This window comes from Diadema antillarum, unplaced genomic scaffold (assembly GCF_040938485.1).
Source record: "Diadema antillarum isolate AM-2024a unplaced genomic scaffold, OU_Dant_1.0 seq00000392_RagTag, whole genome shotgun sequence".
Classification (NCBI taxonomy): domain Eukaryota; kingdom Metazoa; phylum Echinodermata; class Echinoidea; order Diadematoida; family Diadematidae; genus Diadema; species Diadema antillarum.
Window position 1 is genome coordinate 1621152 of NW_027271387.1, and position 25720 is coordinate 1646871.

The following is a 25720-nucleotide window of genomic DNA, read 5'->3' on the forward strand; positions in this document are numbered from 1 at the left end:
GGGATGTATAATTTTATCTCTCTGTATTAAGATTTTATGATTTTAATTTCAGAGATGTCAATCTTACATTTAAACATACTTAACCGTTCGTCTCACGAAACAAAAAAAAAATAATTCATTAATATACACATGCGTATATTTATCTACCCCAAGGATCTATGAGATGTGACATCGAATCATTTGAGACTTGTAGACAGAGTTTGCCAAAGATTTGAGAAGATAAGCCGTGAATTTATTGAATAGATAACCTTGCCTTAGTGATAAATTCTGATACACTATTGATACACTATTACATCACTGTTGATGCAATAGTAATATTGATATACTATTACATCACTGCTGATGTATTATAGTAATGATTGATACACTATCACATCACTTTTACCAAAACTGATTGCAACAAAAGATTTTATACTTCCCCATAAGAGTCAGGTCGTCGTTAAGAAAAACGTTGCTGTTCTATTACTGTATTTAAATGACCGAAGATTCAAAGGGATTTTCTAAAATAAAGTGATTTGATTGATTTGATTTTAATTTTTTCCATTTTGTGTTCTCCAAAGCAAACAAACAAACACAACTTAGTAACAACGATAATTATTGTACAATAAAATTTTGTCTTATTTGCCGTAGAAAGATAATCGATAAATGCGCTCTAGTATCGTATACTTTTGTTACGAATGGTAATACGAAAGAGTCGTAAGACTCAAAGTAGGGACCTAAATTAAAAGCCCAGCTTGTATTACTTAGGCCCCGAAAATTAAAAACGTAACAAAATGAATAAAAACAAACAAACTAAAGCTGAAGTTCTGCTTTATGAGTTAGAGATAGGAAGGTAGAAGGATAAGAAATAGAGGGAATAAATTAAAGTGAGTAATCATAACAAAAGTGATGATATCACAGTCATCACGATTTATAACTCAGAAATGCCGAGATGAAATTATATTGAGCACTTCTTATAATATCATGATAGCGACCGAGACACTGAAAAAACACGACGCAAGTGAAAAACAACTTTCAAATCTAACAAACATCTTGAGGTGGCGCTGCTAATCCCCAACTTACTAAGATACAAAGAAGGGCATGAAAGAGAGAAAGATAGAGGAGAGAGGTACATATACAGAGACTACATAGACAGAGATGGCCGAATGAAGGGGTGACCCTAATAAAGTCGACCTACTTTAAAAAAAACTCCGTACTTTTTCCTCACACTAGATGCGCTATTGCTTTGACCCTACCACGATTTTCCGTACACCTCGGCGTATGTGTCACCTTGCAGTGCTCGGATTTCTCCAGTGCTATTTCTGTGAATTGGAACTGAAAGATGGCTGCGGTATAAAGAGAATAATCTCCTTCGATAGGTTTACTCAATTTGAACGTGTTAATGAGGGTTATACGGAGCACCAAAGTTTTTCATGGATTTGTCAAACTGGACTCAACAGCATTTTGCAGCTTTATAGAAACAGTAATAATGTCACGATGTGATCAATATTACATTGCTGAATTTCACCTATGTATTCTTATTGCTATATTCTTATGATATTCTTTTTCTTTTCCTGACTTCCTGTAATATTTGATGATGAGAAAATAGACAGTATATCCTTCCATCCAATGGATTTTGGTAGATTATAGGTAAACGCTTGACAATGATAGCTTTCAAGGGGGTGTAGACGCTGAATCATCAAGCAAATATACAATTTAACGATAGTAATAAGTACAAGCCAACAAAGAAATTGCGAGTGAATAACTTCGTTTGTCAGTTGTGTTTGTCACCGACCAAAAGGTCCTATCATTGTTTCATGGAATGATGAAATTGAAGATTTTCATAAAATCCGATTTTGAGGAGAAATCTATTCTGTCCTTGTGTTCTTGATTTCACCTTATCTAGCCATGTAGCAACATCGTAACGCAAGACTATTTCATATTATACATTTTTTACCCCACTGGTATGAGGTTGATCAACATTTTTCTTTCCTTCTTTCTTCCATTCCCTAATGATGCCGTTTAAAGGGGTGGTATGGTTTTGGTTGAGATGAGGCTACAGGTCTTATTATTTTGTTTTGTGAGAGAATGAGAAACATCTTATGAAATATGAAAGAGTTTCGAAACGGCTGAGATATCCAAAAACAAAGAGGCCCTAATAAAAGGTGAAACCTATCTTTTCTTAGGATCACTTTGTTTTACTTTGTTTGTTTGTTGTTGTTGTTGTTGTTTGGGGTATATCTCAGCCCATTCAAAACAGATTTCATCAAATAAACTTTGGATTCCTCTCACAATTGTTTGCTCCTTGATATTTCATAATTTTTCTGCAAAAAGTTAAAATCTGAATCCTCCATCTCAACAAATACTATACCATCCCTTTAGTGTGTTTGAGTCTGATATGTTGTTAAATCACAGTTTATCAAAATGGTTTTGAAACGTTTAATATTCAATAACAATGATCGCAAGGATAAAAAAAAAAACTGATCATGTGCTCGCCACGTCCTCCTCTGCATGTTATCATGGAGCTACTGCCCGATGATCTCATGCAGAGAGACAGTATAGACTGTGTCGAGTGTGTTTTCGAATGGATGTTGGCTGATGGTGTGTAGGCGTTCGGGGACGGGTGGGTGTGATTGTAGCGAGTCACGAAGCGCTACAATTTCACCTAGCTAGTATAGATGCAAACACAACCTCTGCGAAATTCATTCTAAAACCTCCTACTGCATTTTCGATTTATACAATTTGGGGTTGGTGAACAACTGAAATCCTCCACACCAGCATATATATATATATATATATATATATATATATATATATATATATATGAAAGAAAAAATTACATTTTCATATTGTAATTTTCTATTTTGGAAACATCGCTGCTTTTATTCTTCAGAGGAAATGTGATGACTTCCCACCATAACAGTTTTATTAATGGTTACGCTTAAATGAATATCATTACTGAAAAATTGACAGAAAAAAAAAATGCCCAGGATGAAATAAAGAAAGTGACCTATGTTATCAAGTTTATCCTGAGTTAGAGCCACGGTTTTTTCCCCCACAGTTCGAAGTACGGTCAATTGAAATGCGTGAACGGATTATGGACCGATTCTATTTACGGTGCAAAGTCAACAAACAAAGCGGGGTTGAAATACAGCTATGCGTACATGTCGTTCAAATCTATATTTTTGCTTTCCACCTAATGTTGCATCGCGGTTGAATCTAGTGACCTGCATTTGGGCGGCAAGTTGCGTGAAGATGGACAGTTCGCTGGATGGAGTGTTGAGTCTAGATAGGTAAACAGCTTGTTTTGGGATGTTGTTTTTTTTTTTCAGAGATCTGTGTTTTATTCAGTGTTTGTGTAGGCCCTGAAGAAACTCAAGACTTTCTGAGGATACTGATTCATGAGCGAATCCAACCTGTTAACCTGAAAACGGAGCTGCTTTGAAACCAACCAAACAAACAAATAAATCAACAAACAAATAAACAAGTTGACAACTATCTTTAAAAACACACAAAAAAGAAATGCCCAAACGACTTAATTATATATGTATTTGAACGTTTTCTCCTTGAAAATATGGAGTGAAAACGGGGCTCGCCATATACCAGCATAAGCTGCACTTTCAATGTATATGCAATATGAATTCGAACCCTGACAAAATATTTTGATCTTAGGACCCGATCCATGTTAGCTAACATACCTTAACTATATACATATACCAGGTCTTTGGGAGGAATGGGTGTGTTTTTTAAAGATGTCGGGAAGACGTTGAGATAGAGTGAAAGAAGTAAAGAGTGAAAGATATTGATTTCTAAATTTTGTGAAACTTGGCCAGAAAAAAAAAAAATGTTCTCGGGCTTTAAACTAAAGGGATAGATAGTATTGGTGAAAATGAGGATTGGGCTTTAAATTTTTGCGAGATACCAAAACCCACTTATGAAATAGTACAGAGCATGCCATTTTAAGAGGAATTCAAAGTTTAGTTGATGAAAATCAGTTTTGGAATGGCTAAGACATCCAAAAACGAAATAAAACAAAGCAATCGTTAAAAAAAAAGGTTGGTCCCACCTTTAATTAGGATCGCTCTGTTTTTGGATATCTCGCCCATTTCAAAACCAAGTTTCATCTAATAAACGTTGAATTCCTCTGGGAATTATACATACTCTTTCACATTTCATAAGAGATTTCTCATTAGCTCACAAAATGACATTTCAAAAACCTAAAGTTAGGTGTCAACCAAAACTATACGATCCCTTCAATATGGCCAACCCGCACCATGCGCGTTACCATGAATACTCGAGGTGTTGACAGCACAAAACAACAACAAGAAGAACGGCAAGAAGGAATCTATTTCGTAAGATGTAAGAAGAAAGCCGTTTCTTATAAAAGGAGCTGTTCTGGAGTGGATGAGCGGGTACAATCTGATGCATTTTACATGAAGGATTTTGTAAATTTAGTTCCAGCAAATAGGTACACCATGGCTTGTTCTGAATTAATCATACATTTGGGGACCTTGAAAGATCCACAGTCACGAAGATCACAATTAATGTGTATTTAACCTAGGATTTCGTGATTAACAGAGTATTATTGATAATATATATTTTGATTAGATATGATTTAGTTTCCCACGTCAGCTCTTATGTTTTTGAATTCCAGGATTCGATATAATCGCCATAAACCAGTATATATAACAAAATTATGAATCTCATTAATAGGTGATAATTATTCAAATCAAAACAAACCAAAGTTATACTATTAGATGGTTCCATTCAAAAGCAAACTTGCAGCCTAGTGTTTAAAAAATCAACATTCAAAATTAATATTATGGACGGAAGAAGAGAAGAAAAACAGAAGATTAAGGAAAAATGAGCATGGAAACAATAAACAATCAACGCTTATTATTACGATGTAGATACAGATAGTATACGGCCTAAATAGGCCTATTCTCATTTTTTAATCATTCCATCGCTGTCACTGTTCTCATTTTGTGCAATTAGAAAATTCATAGATTGTAATGATAAAATGATTGATTACAACTTTATCAATATCACTTTATCAATAAAGGTAAGTTTCATGAGAATAAGGCCAGAAGTGTTGTGAAAGGTATGTTTTATGTACATATCATATACATATAATCTTCATATGAGCATCATCATTATCGATATTATCGATTTCTGTCTCTCATAAAAGAAGGAAGAATTTGCGATGTTAAATATGAACTGTCACACTGTCAGGAAAAAGAGAGAGGGGGATATGGAGAGAAAAAAAGAGCACGTGGGCCTGGATACGTTAAAATCAGAAATGACATAATGCGACAGGCAAGAAAAACAATGCACCTCACCCTCATCAATTCGTAATTTATTCTGAAGTCGGCGAAGCCAGTCGAGGTACCACGCTCTGTTTCTACCTATCATTTTTTTTTCTCCTCCTAACAAGCCTCCGTGGGCTCAAGCAGAGGAATAACAATGAAAAAACAAAAACATAAAACAAAACCAGCCACACGAGCCGAGCACCGAGGGGAGAGAGAGAGCGCGTGGTCGGGTAAGGGGGCGGAGTGAACGTGAGTCAATCGGATCAGGTAAACCCTGCAATAGGAAATGATATTTTGTCCTTCTATACCACGTGGGCGATGTCAAGAACGGGGATGTCCCCTTCTGCCACGTGCCGAACGGCCCGCCAGCCAGCGACTTTGCCGCCGGCCAAGGGGGGATGCGATAAGGCAGCAGAAATCCATGACAAAATCAGCTGAAAATAGTCTGATGAAAGCAGCTATAAACATGAAATATCAGGAGTGATTATTGTTCGTATTCACAATGAGAATTTTGAACTTAGGTTTTCGGATAGATAGGAACTTAATATGTCACTACAAGAATTGGCCGACCTATCCAAAGAAGTGGCTCAGATCATTATCTGCTGTTTTGAATAGAAATTACGTGCATGCTCCTGGTCAGGTTGATTGAATGTCAGATGATTGTAGAATGAGGAATAACAAAATGTATATACCAGTCGAACCAAAACAATAAACGACAAATTGACATTGAACTTAACCATCACTCTAAAGATCATGCTTCGTCAACTGTTATTCAGCAGTCTTTCTTACTTTTGATTTTTTTTTCTCGGTCAAATCTTCGTCTGAAAATGTAACTATTGCCAATAAGGAAATTAATTTTTTGTTGCATAAACTGCACAGGGTTCGATGTAATAATACCCGATTTCTCCCTTCGTATTCTTTATTCGAATCTGATTGGTGATTCCATGTAGTTTTTAGAGAGAAAGTTATGGTCGATTTCATGGGGTGAATGAAAAGAAACTCGCTGCAAAAACAATGCTCTGATATGCAAGTACAATAGAATACGAAAAGGATTAAGTTCACCCATCTAACGATATTTGGTAATATTGAGGGTTCGTTGAATTATCATCTCGAATTCCCGGTCCAAATCGACGTGCCCGCGTGTGCATTCATCGTCCAGTAAAGGTCAATCAATATACCAAACTGCACCCAGACGACCTACTGTGTTCTTTGTTATTGTTGTTGTTGTTGTTGCTGCTGCTGCTGTTGATGTTGTTTTCATTCTCATGCAGGAAACATTCAGAGAAGGAAGCCAGGATGTCACATGACTTCTCAGGTAACAACACCGAAACAGCAGGTTTGTGGTCTCGGTAGCCTGAAAACTCACGATAAACACTCAGTAACCAGAAGCAGCCGCCCAACAACATCAGAACAGGAATGAGTTTCCTTTATTGAAGAACCGCTATAGAACATTCACAGCTATGGGACTTACATGTTGGGCTACTTGAAAGAGAAGCAGGCGAGGGGGGAAAAAATAAACCAAAAAATGCCCTACAGGAGAGACGCAGCATGCAAGTGGGGAACTAATTATAAACATTATGTCATCAGTAATGGATATTCTAGGTCTGTGGGGAAAATGTGCAAATGACAGTCATTGAAGTAGATATAATAGAGAAGCAAGTATGTAGGGTGTTTTGCAAATGATAGAACAGTTGCCTGCATCTATACCTTCACGCCTGTAGACCCCGCACTCCGAGCCCACGCATTATACCGTGGCGCTAAAACGAGCTCCCGTTATACTCCTACGACTGCTTCCCTTTTTGATCGCTGTGCGATCTCTTAAAGTTGTTATCTATCTACGATGTGTCAAACTGGAGAAAAAAAAACTGATCTCCGCGTTAATATATGCTGCAAGTATCCCTTAGGATTGGATGAATGGAGATATAAAAAAAAAATCAAAACCTGTGAGGAACCAGATTTCCCACATTAATCTCCCTCTCCTCTTCTATGAAATAATGTTTGAGTAAACTATTATAATACTGGCACAAGGCGGTCTGTTCAAAGGTGTCTTAAAAGTGCATAGGAAACATTAACTTTTAGAAAACCTTTCATTATTAGTTCTTTATTATGCAGTTCAGTCAGCAAAATATTTCATTATATTGTTTTTCATTGAGCTATATACCAAAACGTTAAAAATGTCCTTTTATTGTTTGAGTGATTTCATATCTGCATTTCTTTCTACAAAAATTTGTTGAATATAAAAATGTTTGAATACGATAGTGGAAACATGAAATTATTAATTGAAATGTAACATCATTCCATGACAATACTACATGAAGATAAACAGGTATCTTTTTATACATACTCGTATTCAATTTTATGAATTACTTGTAGGACCCTACCTGCGGTTCAAAAGACGACATCGTAGGCAACTCTAAATATAATAGGAGTGCATCATCTATAGGCAAATGCTTGACATAAGGATAATGGCCTCAGAAATATTTGCCATACAGTACGACAACTGAACGGAATGCTTGAGTCATCACTCGCTGACTGAGTCTAAAACAAAATATGAGAAAAATACACTTATAACAGTGCAAGTGAAGAGGTTTAATGCGGCAATGATCGAGTTGTGCGCAAAACTAATAAATGTGTCTTTTGTGTTAATGTTTATTGTGTTCTGTTGAAAGTGTAATCTTCATGTTTAAAGTTTGTAACAACATTTTCCTGAAGTATTTCACGATCAATTCATTCTAAATTGTTACATTCATAATCACAACACTAGAAATGCTCAAATTAATATTCACACACCGTGAAAACTGTTTTCAAAAACTCAATCTTCCATGTATTCCATACTTCCAATGGTCCTTTGTTTAGAATACCCCATTCCCATTAATCGAGAATAGTAAGACCTTAAGTCAATTTAAAAGACTTTAAAAGAATTTAAAAGATTTTTAATGAAATGCACCTGAAACTATATGCATAAGTATCTTTCACCTATGTTTTATCATCTGAATTTGTTTGATTATTGCTCAGTTGATTGTAATGATTGTTTGTAGGGGATAATTTCAAACAAGCTTCTTGTGTGCTTTTTATGATTCCTCCATTCAAAATGTGTAAATTGTAGCAAGGTAATCGTACTTTAAATTTTGTAAATGTTATGTTTTGAAATGGAAATGAATGAATGTTAAGTGTAAGTGTAGGCATAAGTTAAGTGTACATGAAGGTTTTTTTTTCAAATGATGAGAGTGAATAGAGCAAGAGAAACATATTTAGTGACATGCTCTACTTGTCAGACTCGTACTGATTTAACATTATTATTTCATTATCTTTAAGCTGTTTTCGAATAAGTGAATAGAAGTCGATTTACATCGCGAAAGGTTGTCGGATAAAATATTCCACACATCGGGGCCATGAATTTTAAAGATTTTTGTGCTAAGACAATTCTTGGGTTTCCAAACGATAGTCATACAAACAGCAAGTTGGGTTAGAATGAATGTTGAAATTAGAGATTGGAACGCCATTGAGCACTACAGGGAGTTGGTTGAAAGTGTATTACTTGTGCATAAAGATTGCTGTTTGAAAAGTGTGAATGTCATTGAGTTGTAGTTGAGAAAGCAATGGGTCGGAGGGAGATATGTGGTGGGAGTTCGTGATCAACCGCACGGCTCGTTTTAGTGAAAGTGATATTGAGTTTGGTTGAGTTGAACCACTATTATCCCTCCCCCTCCCACACACACACACACATACACACACACACACACACACACACACACACACACACACAGAAACAATGTGACAATGGTAATGCACGGTATAATATATCATCAGGCTTTGTATATACCGTAATGCGGGCTTGATAGTGTACTTCTTCATTCTCAGCAGAACATTGCACAATCGGTATAATGGTGATATTTGCACGCTACGGCAACTGGGTGAGCAAAAAATTGGGTATAACATTAAACATTGATTTTAAAGGGGTTTTTTTTTTTTCAACGAAGCAGTTATGTCAATTGCCATCATGCACACTTATACAAGGCGAATTTGGTAAGGCAGTAATGTCATCAACTCACAGTTTATAAAGACTCTATGTTGTGGCTGATGATTAAGGTGATTATCCTTTCCATTCGTCCCTACATCGTTGTCTAATAATTGTTTAATCTAACCCATTTCCTTTGTCTATTGTTAGAATTTGCCTTTAAATACTCTTTCACACAATCATTTCTAGTTCAGCTGAAATAACATAGATGCCTACGCATTTCCAATATGCAAGTTCTTTTTGTCGTCATATAATATCGTTGCTCTCTTAATCTGACAACAACAAAAAGGTACTTATGAAGCGATTCCATTCGTGCTATTCATACAAGGATAATATATGTCACGATCAATGTAATAAGGAAGTGCAATCTTATTATAATGCACATCATAATAGTGCACGTGCATGTGACAGTTCTGTTTGGCCAAGTATAAAGATTTAGGTAACAACAAGAATTTTTGATGTGTCTTTCGATGTTAGATCTTTCGTAAAAAGTTTCCAGCTAGTCAAGATACAGAATGGTGCATCAATTCAATTCAATTCCATTCAAACTTTAGTTTCACTTTTTCTTTCCAACAGAATGTACAAGAAACAGTATTATGAGTTTGACATGGGAGTAACAATATATACATAACCAGACAGGATTAACAACATGTTCATGTCTACATGATCAGTGCAAAAAAGATACATACATTCTATATACACTCTGCGAAAAAAAAAAAAGTGGAGGTACCCACTCAAAAGACCAGGCTTGTATCACATGGGTACCTCTGGGAAAGGGGAAATGTTTAAGATGTTTAAAAAGTATATGTTTAAAAAGTATATTTAGTACATATTGTGTGTGTACATATATATATATATATATATATATATATATATATATATATATATATATATATATATATAATACAGTATATACCTGTATATTTCGTATACATGTGTGTGTGAGTGCATAATACTATTAATCTTTATGGATAAAGTGGATTAAGTGCAGTTGCGCTGGTCATGCTACATACAACGAGTATGGTGATATTGCTCATTTACGTGACAATTCAGTTTCAACAAACGGCATGGCAGGTTTTTTTAATAACATTGTCGAGAGTTTCTAATCCATCTATTCGAAGTTGCTCTAAATTTGAATTGTATTTTTCCCTTATCTTATATTCACTTTTTATTTGCTGCATGTATACATGATATGATATATTTATTTCAATATGCTTACATGCATTGATATGAATGTATCAACTTCAATATGTATGTATAAACATAATTTATAATACAAAAATACATATGTTTCTGAGAAATTATTATCTCGAACTGTTTCCGTGCAATGTACAATGTATCTATAGTGTAACGTAAGTAAGGGCACAGCGAATAAAAAGCCATGACGATTGCATGGTAGTTACATTCAAATACAATTTGTCTGGCTGTTATTATTGTTCAATTTCCTACCACTTTTTATCTCTGACAAGTCTACTTCCGACGTTTTTAACCTCTGAAGTTTTGCCTCGCTCATATTTTTTTTAATACCTGGCACTATGTCAGCATATTACGACAGGCGGTCTATCAGAGTGGTTTCAGATGCGTCGTGTATTTTGTCAGCCTGTTTCTGGTCCTCAACTGACTAAAAGTTTTATTGTTTTTAACATTGATGTTTAGTGTGAAGATTTATTTGTCCTATAATGATCTACGACAACTGAATGTTCCTCGAAACTACCTTTACAAACACCTGAAAATGAAATCAATTGTGTGCTCCGAGGGTTGCAAGTCACGTTGACTGCCATCCGTTACGTGCTCCATTTGGTCTCGACTTGTTTTTTTGTGAAATTTTGTTTGCTCAATTCAACGAATCAATAGACGCAGGGATATAATATGCAATTTTGTTGACACTGCTCACGGAGCATGATCACTGCAATTATGACACGAAAATTTCGATGGTTTTAGTTGGGGTTTTTTTTTGTCACTTACTCGGCATTCTATTGCTGTGTTCAGCAGTATACTACGATGAACAAACACTCAATGATTATGGAATACTGTACGCTGTTAATTAGACAATTGTTAGAGGCTTCCAGATCTTGAATAGCATGGAATTTTAAAGCGATGTCACTTCATATTTTCCTCATTTGTTATAAAAATTATATCTACACATAGTGTGCATTAAAATCAAGCCTTATGTATTCATTGAGTGCATATCTGCAACAAATGTGTTTGTGTTGTGTGTGTGTGCGTGTGTGTGTGTGCGTGTGCGTGTGTGTATGTGTGTATGTGTGTGTGTGTGTGTGTGTGTGTGTGTGTGTGTGTGTGTGTGTGTGTGTGTTTGTGTGTTCGCTGCCGCTGATACCGCTGTGTCCATGGAGCTGATAGTGCCCCATGGTGTGTCATAACTAAACTATAGTATATGCACCAATGGTATGTGGGATGTTTGTTGGGACTCAAAGTTTTTTTCTTTTTCTTTTTCTTTTTAAACATCAAATATTTACTTTTACGCCCTGCAATCAGCATTAATTTGGGACATGCGGGTTGATACATTTCTATAGACATAGACATATTCTATTTTTCAGAGTTCTCTTTGTAAACATCTTTTGGCGTGCAACGTTCAATTCGAAAGGAAAAAAATCAAAAGAAAAGACCATTTTACAGTTCGTATGATATGATTTGCAGTGCGTGTCTTTGTGACGCTGACAAAAATATGATAAAATCTGAACAGCAAATAACAAGCCCATAGATCTCGACCGTGACCTGACACTGACCTGGCGTAGCAGCGCACCTCAGTGGATTATCTGTATAATGTTTGTGAGTATGTACGTGTGTATTATGTGGGGTGTATAGAGGGAAATTGGGGCGACGTGGACCAAAGAGTTAGAAGGGAGTCTCGCTCTATGATGACAGTGTTGTGCATAGGTCTACACCGTATATTATATCCACGAGCAAGTACATTTTATAGTTCATCTGAAGAACACGGCCAGCTAAAATACGAGGGTCCATTGATAAAAATAATTTAGTGCCATCTCCTCCATGAACACTCATTAGATTGATTTGTTGGTGACACTCTTTATAATCACTTGAAGTTAACACAACTTTAACAGCAAAATCGGCATTACTGGATTAGGGAGCTGACTGAGAAATGACTGGAAAACGCTGCGCCTGCGTGATTACAGTTGTAATTGTTAATGAAATTACTAACCTAATCATGATATCCCCCCTACCACGATAGTGTTCTTGTGCTACTGAAAGTTTTTAAGCTATTTAGAATGAAGTTGATTCGTACTCAATTCCACTCAATATTCTTTCCATCTCCCTGATATGTGGATCTGCATACAATAATCATTTCCCTGATTCATTTAATTGGTTATCATGGCTGAGAGCATCATCTTTCCCCCACACACCGTTAGAAGGCATCCCCATCCTCATCCCCCCCCCCCACCACCCCTGCTAAGAAAGACTTGCACATGCCCGTTGTAAGTGCAATGAATCCATGTACGCTGTGTAGTAGACTAGAGAAGGGCAGTCAAACTTTGTACCATTGACTTCTACTTTTAACAGGAGTGCATGACTGTTCAGCTGCATAGGAAAAAGGGGGGGGAAGGGAAAAGATATAATCGTTGACACGAAAAACACGAAGTAACGCTCGCAAAGTCTTGATTTCAGTAAACCCAGGGACGGTTTTCGTCTCACCTCCCTGGTAAACCTCAATGCTATATAATAGATTAATGTGCTAAATACTTACCGTACTACCTGAGAATCTCGATTCACTTCCACAGATAGACCCATTTCCATGACAACCGGAGTGTCGTCACACCCTCAAAAGATGGTTCTAGAAGTTGAGGAGACCACTCACCGGCAGGCTGTCCATTGATTGTTGATTTCCTTTTCCCTCTTTATAGGGCACGGTTCGTGAGACAGTGTTATCTATGAAAATATTAGCTGGTTATTTTTTTGGTGCTACGTTGTGTTTCCGTCGCCTTGGAGATGAATAGAAGGTGGAATATTTGTTGTACAATACAAGTGCACCTCCAGGACACCTTTATTACTGAATTTTTTTATTCCATTGTATCTTATCCATTCGACGCAGTCAATGAATCATTTTCTTGAAGTTTCCACATAATTATATTAACGTATTCATCTGCAATGTATAGCTTATAGCAGGGAGGTGGTATATTTCATAATATATCGTTCAAAATGTTCATTTCGTTCATGTAGTATTCTTAACACTCTTTTGTTGGTGTATGGGACGTGTCTGTGAAACAAAAAACAATGGAAACAAAAAATAGAAGAAGAAAGAAATTCAAACATAAGTACTGTATGTTTCCCCCAAGTTTCCTTGTAGGATATATCATGGACCAATTTTGAAAGGACATTTTGTAGAGAGTTGGTAATAACTTCCCCAACGACGTAAAGATAACTTTTTTCATCTGTGCAGATGTCCTATAAGCTGGTTAATTAATGATCCAAAGTATTTTTATCCCCCCCCCCTCTCTCTCTCTGTATGTGTCTGTGGATGTGTGTCTGTGTCTGTGTCTGTCTGTGTGTTCAGCGGAGGTTTTAGCCGAGGAGGTGCTACATAGGCGCCTAGTAGTAGGCCTACCTCCTTGTTTTAGGGTACAGGGTGAGACTTGCGTGCACAAAGGGACACAATAGTATCTTCTCCCGCCTTCCCACGTCTTTGAACGCAAAAAGCGGGCCGCTTTCATTTTCTTGGAAATTCTTTGATAATCACGTTTCCAGATGATTAGTGTTGCCAGTGATGGATGAGTTCATCGAAGCCGTATTTCATTGCTGCAACCTCTCCTGCGTAGGCCGTATTTCCATATCATGTGGGACGTGAGAGAGAGCGCGCAAGGCGTTCGAGTCCGTCCTTGGAAACATTAGCCCTATTTACGAGACCAGTCTGTCGCCCTCATGTGCGACTCTGGGCCATTCATGGCTTGGGTTGAATGTTGAGATAGGAAAGTACAGTGTATAACTTTTGCTTTGTAGCCTGCTATATAGTGAAAACAGTGGGGAAGCAGTTTGGTTAAGTTGCGTTTCTTTCCAATTGAAACCAAACGAAATGATAGCAAAATTTGTGATTACATTTTTTTTTTAACAGAGTGCAGTCGTCGTGAAATGAAACGAATCTGCAGATTTTTTTTTTGATTTTTTTTTATTTTTTTTTTATTTTTTTTTTTTGGGGGGGGGAAGGGTGGGTGGGCAGGAGGCTAGTCAACTTTTAAGTTTAGTCTTACCATGAAGCTAGTAGCTTCATGGTCTTACAGTGTTGGTTGCATTGGTCGATAGTGAAAGTGATGTATTATCATCGAAACCTTGTTTTGCATTGAAATGATAATCTGTATGAGCTTGATCTCCAAAATAATGAATAGGAAATCTAAATCACCTCGTCAACTATCCGACTGATTTATACACAGTAAAGTCACCATGTTGGCTTATTGCAAACCCGTTCTATTCATCTAATGCGAATGATACAAACCGTTCATTCTATTTCATTGAAGTAAGGAAAGTCAATGGAGATTTGTGTCTCTTTCACTACGAAATAAGTTTGTGCATGACATATACATAGTTATCTAATGCCATTTTCAGAAGTGGTTAATAAATATCACTGCTTTTTTGGTAGAAACCTGTGGAAGTGGGAAGTTCTTCAAAAATACTTTCTCTGCTAGTGTACAGTATTTGTCCAATTCTCATGATATTCTGCTGTTCTATGTGTTCGACTTTAATCTGCTTATCACCGTCAATTACATATACAAATAAATGAATATATGTGTATATGTACATATGTATATATTCTATTATATAGGATTATAAACACTATTTATAACAATAACGATAATAATGATAATAATAATAATAATAATAATAATAATAATAATAATAATGATAATAATAATGATAATAATAGAAATAATAATAATTGTATTGTGCCAAATCCAATCAGCAGAGTGTTATATAGATATAATATATAAAGAGAGAGAGAGAGAGAGGTATTGTAATGTAGACTTCAGTTCAGTTCTTCAGTTCGGTCTATTTCATTCATCATAAAAATACATAAAAATACAAGGACATATACAACTATACAAACTTCGAGAATTTCATTTCATGTGAATGGGGATCAACAAAAAGAACTTTAAAGTCATATGATACGTTAACCCAAGAGATATAGAATATTACATCAAGAAGGACACAAAACACAAACACAAACGGACAATCATAACAAAGTAGATAACGATTAGTAGACGATTGTAGTAGTTGACGATTGATGATGAGGGGTCAGAAGGATTGTGCAAGAAAGATGGAAGAGTATCTAAAATGAAGAGAGCTAATATGCGATAACGAGAATGCCTGAGGGTTCTCGTTTACGGGATTCATCCAATCATTTATCTTGAGGCAACCTCTCCTCTACATGGCTCGTCCGGCAACCTCGGCCAACACCTTACTGGATAGCGGCGATTTAACAAAAACGCGCCCCTCAGATTAAATTCAAACCCTTCCTTACCTCGCCCTCTATACGATTACATCCCGGATTTAAATCCGAATTTTCTAAAATCCATCTCCTTTTTCATTCCTCTATCTCTCCTCTATTCCTATCGTTCATTAAACGAAGTTTACACATTATCGTACAGCACTCAGAAAAATATTGGAGGCCACCCCTACGACATGAGTTGATTTTAAACATATTTCTATGATTCATCTGCCATTCCTTCATTACAAGCACACATGGCGTTAATCAGGCTTGCACGCCTATAACGCCTAATGATATCTGTTCTCTGGTTGAAATGTACCGCGATAATGTTCCGCAGTCTGAGTAAGTGCTGTCGCGATCATAACGTCTCTGTCATTTTGGGATGAATACAGATCATTTCGATAGCAAGACGGGAGATATCGAATGATCCAGTTAATGGGCGTTAGGTTTCCTGGCTCCTAACACTTATAGTTTGTAACAAAACTATCTACACCTCGCTTATCCCCAGGAAAATCTGTGCGGAACACACATTGTCTAATGTCATTTATCCAATGCATAAAAGTAAGATTTGAGAGAAAATTGATTGTAGACATATTATTCATATTTTGCAACTTGTATACCACTCTGAATAATGTCCTGTCCGATTCCATTCCTCTGACATTGGTTGGTACATTGGTACTGTAAAGTATTCCAATGCAACTTTCTACGCTCGTTATCAACAATCCTTCAAGCAATATAATTCTTGTAATACATATAGTAGTTTAGTATGAATGAAGCTGTTTTATTGTGAATAATTTAATTGTGAATTCGGTTATTCAATGATTTTCAGTCGTGCATGCATACATTCTTTGAATATATGTTCGTGCTTCATTACTGAAAAGCTCCCATGGCATGGCCCTTAATGGACGAGAGTAAAGACTTCCGGATGATATTTAGGCTTTTGCAATTGAACATCTATAGATGATATTGGTTACACTGGGTATACAGGGTTTCAAAATGTATAGTGTTTGGGATGAGGAATAGGAATGCTTTCAAAACTGATAACAAATCACGATGAACGAGGATGATGACATAGCAGCTTCATATAATAATGCATGGTTGGGTGCTCAAGGAAACATAGGAAAAGAAGAAAGCATGCATAAATTCTACTCAGGTGGACGTATTGAGAAAGTGGTATTCTAATAGAATTACATCGCTGCATGATTGGAAAAATATAAGCCTCTAATATGTCATCATCGTTGCTCAGTGTATTATGTTTTGGGTTTTTGTAGAGTAACGGTTTATCTGCTCAAGGACCACAATGAATTCCATAAATCTATACATGACACTATCTATTTATGTACTACATAATGTAAAATAATTTATATAAATCGTCCGGAATGACCCCTTTAAAGTTGGGCACGATCGTAGACAACCGAAAGGTGCGCGAAGTGAACAAACACGTGCTAACCACGAAGGTCATGTTTTGTTGGTATATTTCCCAACTTCCGCACATAACGTGAAGTAGAGTGAAGCCACGGTGGGGGGGGGGGGGGGGGTGGGAATGTAAAACGAATTATGACAGCACTTTTTTTATTAGGAGGACCTATACGAAAAAAGAAAATCGGCTTGTGTCGTCATTTCATTTCATTTCATTACATTGTCTAATTTCCTTTTTATTTTAGTTGGTGTTTACAGGAACAGGTTCGTGACTGGAAGTAGATGACTAGACACTGGTTGTTGGGGATACAATAGTGTCCCAAATTCAAGGCCAAGCGGAAGGTAAAGTTCGTGGACCCCGGGGCGCGAACACGGGATATTCAAAGGAAAAGCGGAACGGTAGCTACCCATTTCATTTCCTTCCCCAATGCATGGTTTCCAACCAAACGCAACCTGCTGCACCTCTTTTTGTTTAGTTTTGTTTTTGTTTTGTATTTGTTTTGTTGTGAGTTTGTTTGTCTTTTTTTTTCTACCAAGCTAGGCGGTCGAGACCGTGCCCGCCTGCCAATATCATCAAGGGCAAGGTTGGTGTCGGTCGGTGTTCACCAGGAGCGCTCGAGGTGCGATGCTGTTTCACTTTCAGGCCCAATCGAGATAATCGCAACGTGAGGGTCTACCGGGCTAAAATCACTCCTCTCCCCGTCACTCCCAAAAAATCCCTCAGACCCCTCTAATCTCTGAAGATGACGAGAGACATCGGAACAAACCAGACAACAAACCGTGTTCAATTGCCGCAATATCCAGGCGCATTGCAATCTGATTGGATAATGACAACTTTAAAAATACTTAGAATGTCCTTGGGTATCAATAGCTCTTCACAATAGGAAGCCGTCTTTTGCATTTGCATCGCCTTCACATTCTTGAGCTGTAGACCTGGATTTTTTTTTTTTTTTTTTTTGGTTGAGTATATAGTATTAAAGGGACTGTACAGTACTGATTGAGGTGGGGATTCATGTTTTGAATATTCTTAAGTGAGATAATGAGAAACCTTTTACGAAATATGAAAGAGCATGTAATTTTAAGAAGTATTCAACGTTTATTTGATGAAAATTGGTTTTCAAATGGCTGAGATATCCAATAATAAAAGGCGACATGCCACAACTTTATTAGGATCTCTTTGTTTCACCTTGTTTTTGGATATCTCAGCCATTTCAAAACCGATTTTCATCAAACAATATTTTGATACCCCTTAGAATTGCATGCTCTTTGGCATCTCATAGAGTGGTTTTTTAATATCTCGCAAAACATTAAAAGCTAAATCCTCACCTTGACCAGAACTGTACACACCCTTTAATTGTGTCAATTGTTACAGGAAGTTAATCACGCGTGGTGTACTAGTAAATAGAAGGAGTACTGGCAATATATTGATATTTTATTTTTATTGTTCTCTGTGGTAACCGCATCCACTTACTTGGAGAAAAAGCAAGTCAGTACATTCCTGTGGGATATATCAATATGTTGCAATGGCGTAACGGGTAGCGTTACTTTGATAATAATGATACATACTCCAGTTTTTGTAGTAGAAGTAGGCCTTATGATATAATGGACCTGCTGATAGTAAGAATAACAATATGATGATGTTCATGATAATAACAAAGATAAGAACAATAATAGTAATAATGATGATAATAATGATAGTAAGAAAAAGAAGAAAAAGGAGAAGAAGAAGAAAGAAAGAAAGAAGAAGAAGAAGAAAAGGGGAGGAGGAGGAGGAGGAGGAGGAAGAAGAAGAAGAATTGATACACTGAATTGGCTTACTGTCTTAACATATTCTCTTAAGCCTACACCGTCTTTCAAAAGGGATGTGCCACCACACGCCAATAGTACACCATCACGCACTTTGGTACAGAGTGACGGGGCGAATAAAACCAAGGAGTTATCACAGCTCCTTGGTATAAACACGCAACATTCAAGGATGTGTTCAGAATCATGTTACAGTTATAATTATTATTCGGGCCATTCATCCTACTCAGAGACTATCAAATGTTATTTATTTGCGATATGCATTTTTTCATTGTTTTTAAACGGAAGCAAGCCATACCTACCATTTGCCGGGTAAAGAAATCATATACAGGATCTCCGGTACACGAGTCTCGAACCGAAGTGTGCTTCATTATACATTCTCCACAGGGATTTAATGTAGATGCATCAATGAGAAGGAAAGTTTCTTGTATATCTACAGAAGAGTTTGTGCGTGTGCATTTGCTCATGTGTATACACCGGGACTAGATCATGTGGGTTGAGACTACTAGTAAATGGCTATTAGACGAAGTGTGAGTAGACCAAGTGATTGATAACCACACCTGTGCGTGTACGCGTGTGTGCGTGTGTATTCGCGTGTGTCTGTGCGTGGGTGTTTGTGTGCCGAGACTGGCTGTATGGGAATCCGTGTTATAGGGGGTGGGGATCTAATCTGCATAACTATGTTTGTTGATTTAGTGTCACCTATCCGTGTCATGAATTGTTTATCTTATGACTTGTATGGGGTTTTACTGTAAATTATGTTTTCATCTTTTGCACTGATTCATACATTAGTGATATTCCTTTTTTGTACTAAAACTTAATGTTTGTGTTTTGATTACTGTATGTCACGGAGATGGATGAGTAGAACAAAGTGAAACTGAAAGTAAATTGATAACAAAAAAATCACAATATAGGCTCCTACGTGGGGAGAAAAGGTTTTTCAAGAATCTCGTTATTTTACTTTACTTGAATGAGTAAACATTTTGCCTTCTACATTTTGTATTTTGGCATTTTGCTTTATTTTTTCTTCTTCTTTTACATTCTGCTGTACGACTACGGGAGAAAATGTTTTCATTCTTCTATCTATACATGATTTTTATACGTTCTTCAAGATTAATTTGTGGTATAGATTTGTCGCCACAAACTTCTAGTGCTCTCATATGTGATAGTGGTATTGAAGTGTTCATTACACTGTGTCGTTGTTATTATGCTGATGCTAATGACACAGTCTTCTAGTTACAAATAAAATACAATTAAAATGAATGTGCGCTAGATGCAATTAATGTTACACCTTAGTAACATAAACAAGACAAAGGCCTTCTTCTTTTTTTTACTAGAAGAAAAGTAAGAAAATTTAGACATTTTATATTCGATGGAGAACATACAGAGGTTGTCGATGAACATACTGTGGTACAGTTTGTACTTACAATGATAAATTCAGGAGAACTCAAACGGTACAAATTACAGAACTAAGAAGAGCCATGCACAGTCTTCTTGTAAATCGAAAACAAAAAAAGAAGTAGAAATAAGTCTCCCTGTTGACAGCCGATATATGATTTGTGGTCGTGATATTTTGAGGTTTCGAAAATGCTAAACAAACCAAAACTTTACATGTCTGTATGCAATTATGCAAATAATTGACAAGATTGAGAAAGAACACTACAAATTGCATGATGTTGGGTGAATTGGAAAGGGCAGAAATATCAATATTATTTTGTAAAGGAAAAGATGTCTAACTTTAGGTTGAGAAACAATCACAAGGAAAGAAAATTAATTATCACCATCAGTGTGCAATGTATGACATTATTAAACATTTGTTGATTGGCATGGAGTTCACACCTCACCGTGAGTGAGATTTCTCAGCAGATTCGCTTAACGCAATTGGAATGACCACTATTTCGCTTGATTACCAAAGTGAGAGTAAATCTTGGAATATGAAGCAGCGACTCGATGACCCGTTTTCACAGAATTGGCAAAGCATAATCAATGAAAGTTCCCAACGCATACGCATGAACAGAAGACTTGTCAAGAGTAGCCTACTCATGGCGGAGTATGTGGCCAAATTACCATTAAATCATAGAGCATGATATTGACGAAATTTCGTTCTGGTAATCATCAGTTACCACTATAGTAACAGGAAGGCATTGGGGCATTGAAAGAATATGATTTTCTCCAAGCTTTCAATTACAATCCCTAGTTGAGAGCATTTTATTTATTTTTTATTCTGAGAGAAAGAATTTTTCTTTCAAACACAATTCCAAGAAAGGCCAGTTCCAATTCTATTATAGAATTAGAATATTCTATCTTGACATCGCTAGAATAGCGATGTCAAGCTAGTCGATTTAACAAAACTCTGCAAACCAATCATCCTTCACGTCAACTGATTTTGTTATCAATGTACGTTAAGTATATACAGGCTTCTTTGAATTGAATTTGAATTTATTTCCACCTCATGGGGTGGAACACACTGATAAGCAGAGCTTGTTTCCATAGGGGTCCACATACACCCATAAATAACAGTGAATGATGTATATATATATATATATATATATATATATATATATATGTAGTCTATACAGCTAAAATATAAACAAATGTTATATCATGCTTCTTTGTATAATGTCTTATGAGAATTGTTTATTCATTTATCTTAAAGCCGTTATCTTTTAATGATTTTTTTTCTCAAACAGTATGATTATGTTTTCTTTTGATTACTAAGTTATGATTCTGATGTCATTGCCTCTATTCGATTTTGCTTTTAATTCTAATCTAAATATGTTTTCTATAATTTTGATTTATAAGATGTCATATTTTTTGGTGGATATCATAAACAGGCTACTTGTACTAAATTATACATTTGATTACTTGATTCCTGATTGAGGTTTAATGTATGTAAATGTAAACCAGGGTAATATAACAAGACAAAAACCTGCAGATTTCATTGTTATTATCGTTGTCATGTTCGCGCTATCAGAGTTTCCAGTCCTAGGTGGTCCAGGCGAGAGAATCTTCAGATGCTTAGGGTTGGAGTCTTGTGCTACCTACTTGGAATCCATTGTGCTAGTAATAGGATGTTCGGCAATGACATACTCAGTAGCTCAAATGCATTCACATCGCAATTAAGTGGGTGCATTTTTAACGAAACATTTAAGTGTATGTGTTGACATAGGCCTATATTTGTCATGGGACGTATATAGTCCATGGGCCAAGACCCGAAAAATGGGTTGTTGGTACCATCTGAGGTGGCACAACCTTTTTGGTGTCATTTTGTTTGTCGGGCATAGATATGCTTATCAAGCTATGATAGCATTTCCAAATGAGTAGCTTAGTCATAATAAATGAATTTTTAACCAATTTGGTCTCGTATTTATATCCCTATACTTCTGATTCGAAACTAAACCGCTATACAAAGAAGAGCACTGCCTTCTGTATGTCCACAGGTGTTCTGTTGTAAACGTGGTGCGCTTAGTCTTTATTCAAGGCAGCGAAGGGAATATCCAAAGGGTTATGATGTCCACAGCTGTCACGCGGTGCGCTTAGTTCTTTATCTAGACCAATGTACCGTTATCATATCTAAAGTTCCTCATAAAAGGGATTATCTATACTGTTTTTATACTACCCTATCAACAAATACATCAGTTTTAAACAAAAATCACTCTGTTCATTTACAATATCATTCATTATAATGTATCGTAGTGTACCGGTACATTGTTTTTGCATTATCTTATATTGTTGGAGGGAAATAAAGCGACATTGGCGTGGTATCAGCATTTGTAGCGTTTTCACAGGAAAATGATAAATGATTGAAAAATACGGTAAAATTCACTAGGAATTGCTTTTGTTGTTGTTGTTGTTTTTAGATAAAAGGATATACACTGTATCATACGCTTTGGATATTCCCTTCGCCGTCTAGAATAAGGACTAAGCGCTGTGGACATCATAACCTTTGGATATTCCCTTCGCTGCCTTGAATAAAGACTAAGCGCACAGCGTTTACAACAGAACACCTGTGAACATACCATAGAGCTGCATTTTACAGCTCTATGGAACATACAGAAGACTGTGCTCTTCTTTGTATGGCGGTTAGTTTCGATTCAGAAGTATAGGGATATAACAACGAAACCAAATTGGTTAAAAATTCATTTACTATGACTAAGCTACTCATTTGGAAATGCTATCATAGCTTGATAAGCATATCTATGCCCGACAAACAAAATGACACCAAAAAGGTTTTGCCACCTCAGATGGTACCAATATCTGGCCTGGCCCATGGACTAATATTCATAGGAACCTGCCGACCTTTTCGAGTCTACGCCACGGGACCACCAGGGCAAACGGTTTCAATTCAACAAGACAAAGACCTGTAAAGAAGCACATTACCAAAGGGCGGTGAAATGGCTCAGTCGGCAGTGCGTCGGCCTCCAGATCCAAGGGATCTTGGTTCGATTCCTGAGTCTCTGTTCCACGGATAGGACATAAAGTGGAGGTCCCGCGTGTGAGATACACTATTCATGCGCGTAAAAGATCCTGCTTCACTCATTCATCGTAAAGAGCAGGGTGGATAACCCTGTTGAGTGGTCCCGCCTCACATCTAACTGGGCCTCATTGAAGATCAACTACAGTGCAGGTGAATATGGGCTATCCAGCCATTTTCTCAGAAGGAAAAATTAAAGGAAAAAAAAACCAGAAACAAACAAACAAACAAACATCCTTTGCGTCATATAGGACCAGGACCCTGTTGCATTAAAAAAGAAAATGCAATCAAACATAGGTCAGAAAATCAAACATTTTTATAGGTCAGGTATCAGCCAATCAGAATTCAGAATATACAGACTTATGTTTGATTTTCTGACTTGTGTTTCATCTCAGGTTTTAGGCAACACAGAGCACAGGTCCCGCATTTCATTGGGACTAATTGAAGCTAAAGCACCATACTTAGATATTCACAACTGATTACTTGTCTCCTAAGTGTCAAGTAAACTTATAATCATTGCTCGCAGCGAGGTTCCATGGTTGCAAAGCCACTTACGAGACGGGACCAAGACGATAATTTGCAATTTGAAACCGAATACACGCAATAATGCACCCTGTTATTATTTTGTTTTGATCACATCTTATGTTTTGGCACATACTCACGTAAATACATACACATACACAAACATAATTAAATTTGCTAACTTAGATACAGTCATACAGATTAACTGCAATCACAAAAAGCTCTTTACAAACGGGGACCGAAATGATGATGTTTGATTCCACTCCACGCAGTAGACGGTGTGATTATTTTGGTTGCACATTATTTTACATTATTGGCACATACACACACATAGTACATGCATGCATACATAATACTTGAGTATATGGTTATATGAAACTTAAACAAAATCACATAATTATAAACTCAACCATAAGCTGCATGCTAACTTAAGCGCATATTCAGCTCATGTTAGTTCACGTTTACATTTCTAAAAAATGAAGATAGATTAAATCAACAAATATGATACATCTGAAGAGTATTACTTAGCATAATTACAATGGACGAAATGGACAAAATGGACAAAAATTCCAATATCATTATCATGAATATATGCATAATCACATACACAATAACGCACAGACATATGCGATCTCTTCCGTAATCGAAATACGAGCCCACGCGGAGCGCAAGAAACTTCGTTAATGTTCAACTTCTCTCATCTCTTACTTTATGAAATATGTGTAATAACTATGATATGATGTTGAGAGTTCATCTACAGAAGAAGAAAATGGTCTGCTTTTAATGATTTTCCCTCTTTGCTTCATTCTTTTCACTCACCTGAACATAGCGTGCACTGGAGTTCGTTCCTACTTTGATACTATGTGCATCTTTTTTTTCTTTGTATACTTTTAGTATTCTACATTCCATCATTCAAATTAAAATAAACTTTTTTTCTTTTTTTGAACAAACTCGTCATAATATTTCTATGTATGCGTTGAATTTCATGTTCTGTTTTCACACTTCGTTGTTGAGTCACGTCTAGAAAACTTCAAATAAGGAAAACATAGAATAGCAAAAAAAAAAAAGTTCTTGGGTCTTTTTTTCCCCAAGTCAATTACCTTTTTTCTTGTAAGCCAAAAGTGTGGGGGCTGCTGCCTCCCCCCCCCCCCCCCCCCACCCCTTTCCAAGGCCCCTGTGGAAAATATCAAAACACTAGAACAGAAATAATTATGGTCTTCATCCCTATAGATTTGATTCTCCACACGTTTGACATTCTTTTGAACTCGATTTCGATTTGTTTATCTGTTTATTGACTTCTTTTCTCGTCGACTATATCGAATTTGCAAATCATTGCCACGGATTATCTTGACCCTGGATTTTGCAAGTGCAATATTTTCCGACAAAGTTTGAACAAAGTCATCTTTGCAGATGAGAACGAGAATACCAAACTACTTTGAAAACTTTTGTTTTTGTAATCTAATATCAGTGTTTGATTCATCTTCGTCAGTTTTACTTGTTCACATGTTCCTCCATTTCTCTTTATTCATCATATCTTTAAAGCTTTCAAGCTTCATTTATTTCGTTATCCTGTAAGGTTTCTTTTTTTTTCTTGCAATTTTTCATTTAGATTAGCATATGACAAGAATTCAGTGGAATTTATCCTCGTCTTGAATTTCCTTTCAACAATGGCTTTCTACGGATAATCATATGTCGGTTTGATGTAGCAACTATAAAGCTTGTCTTGAAATATTTACAGATTT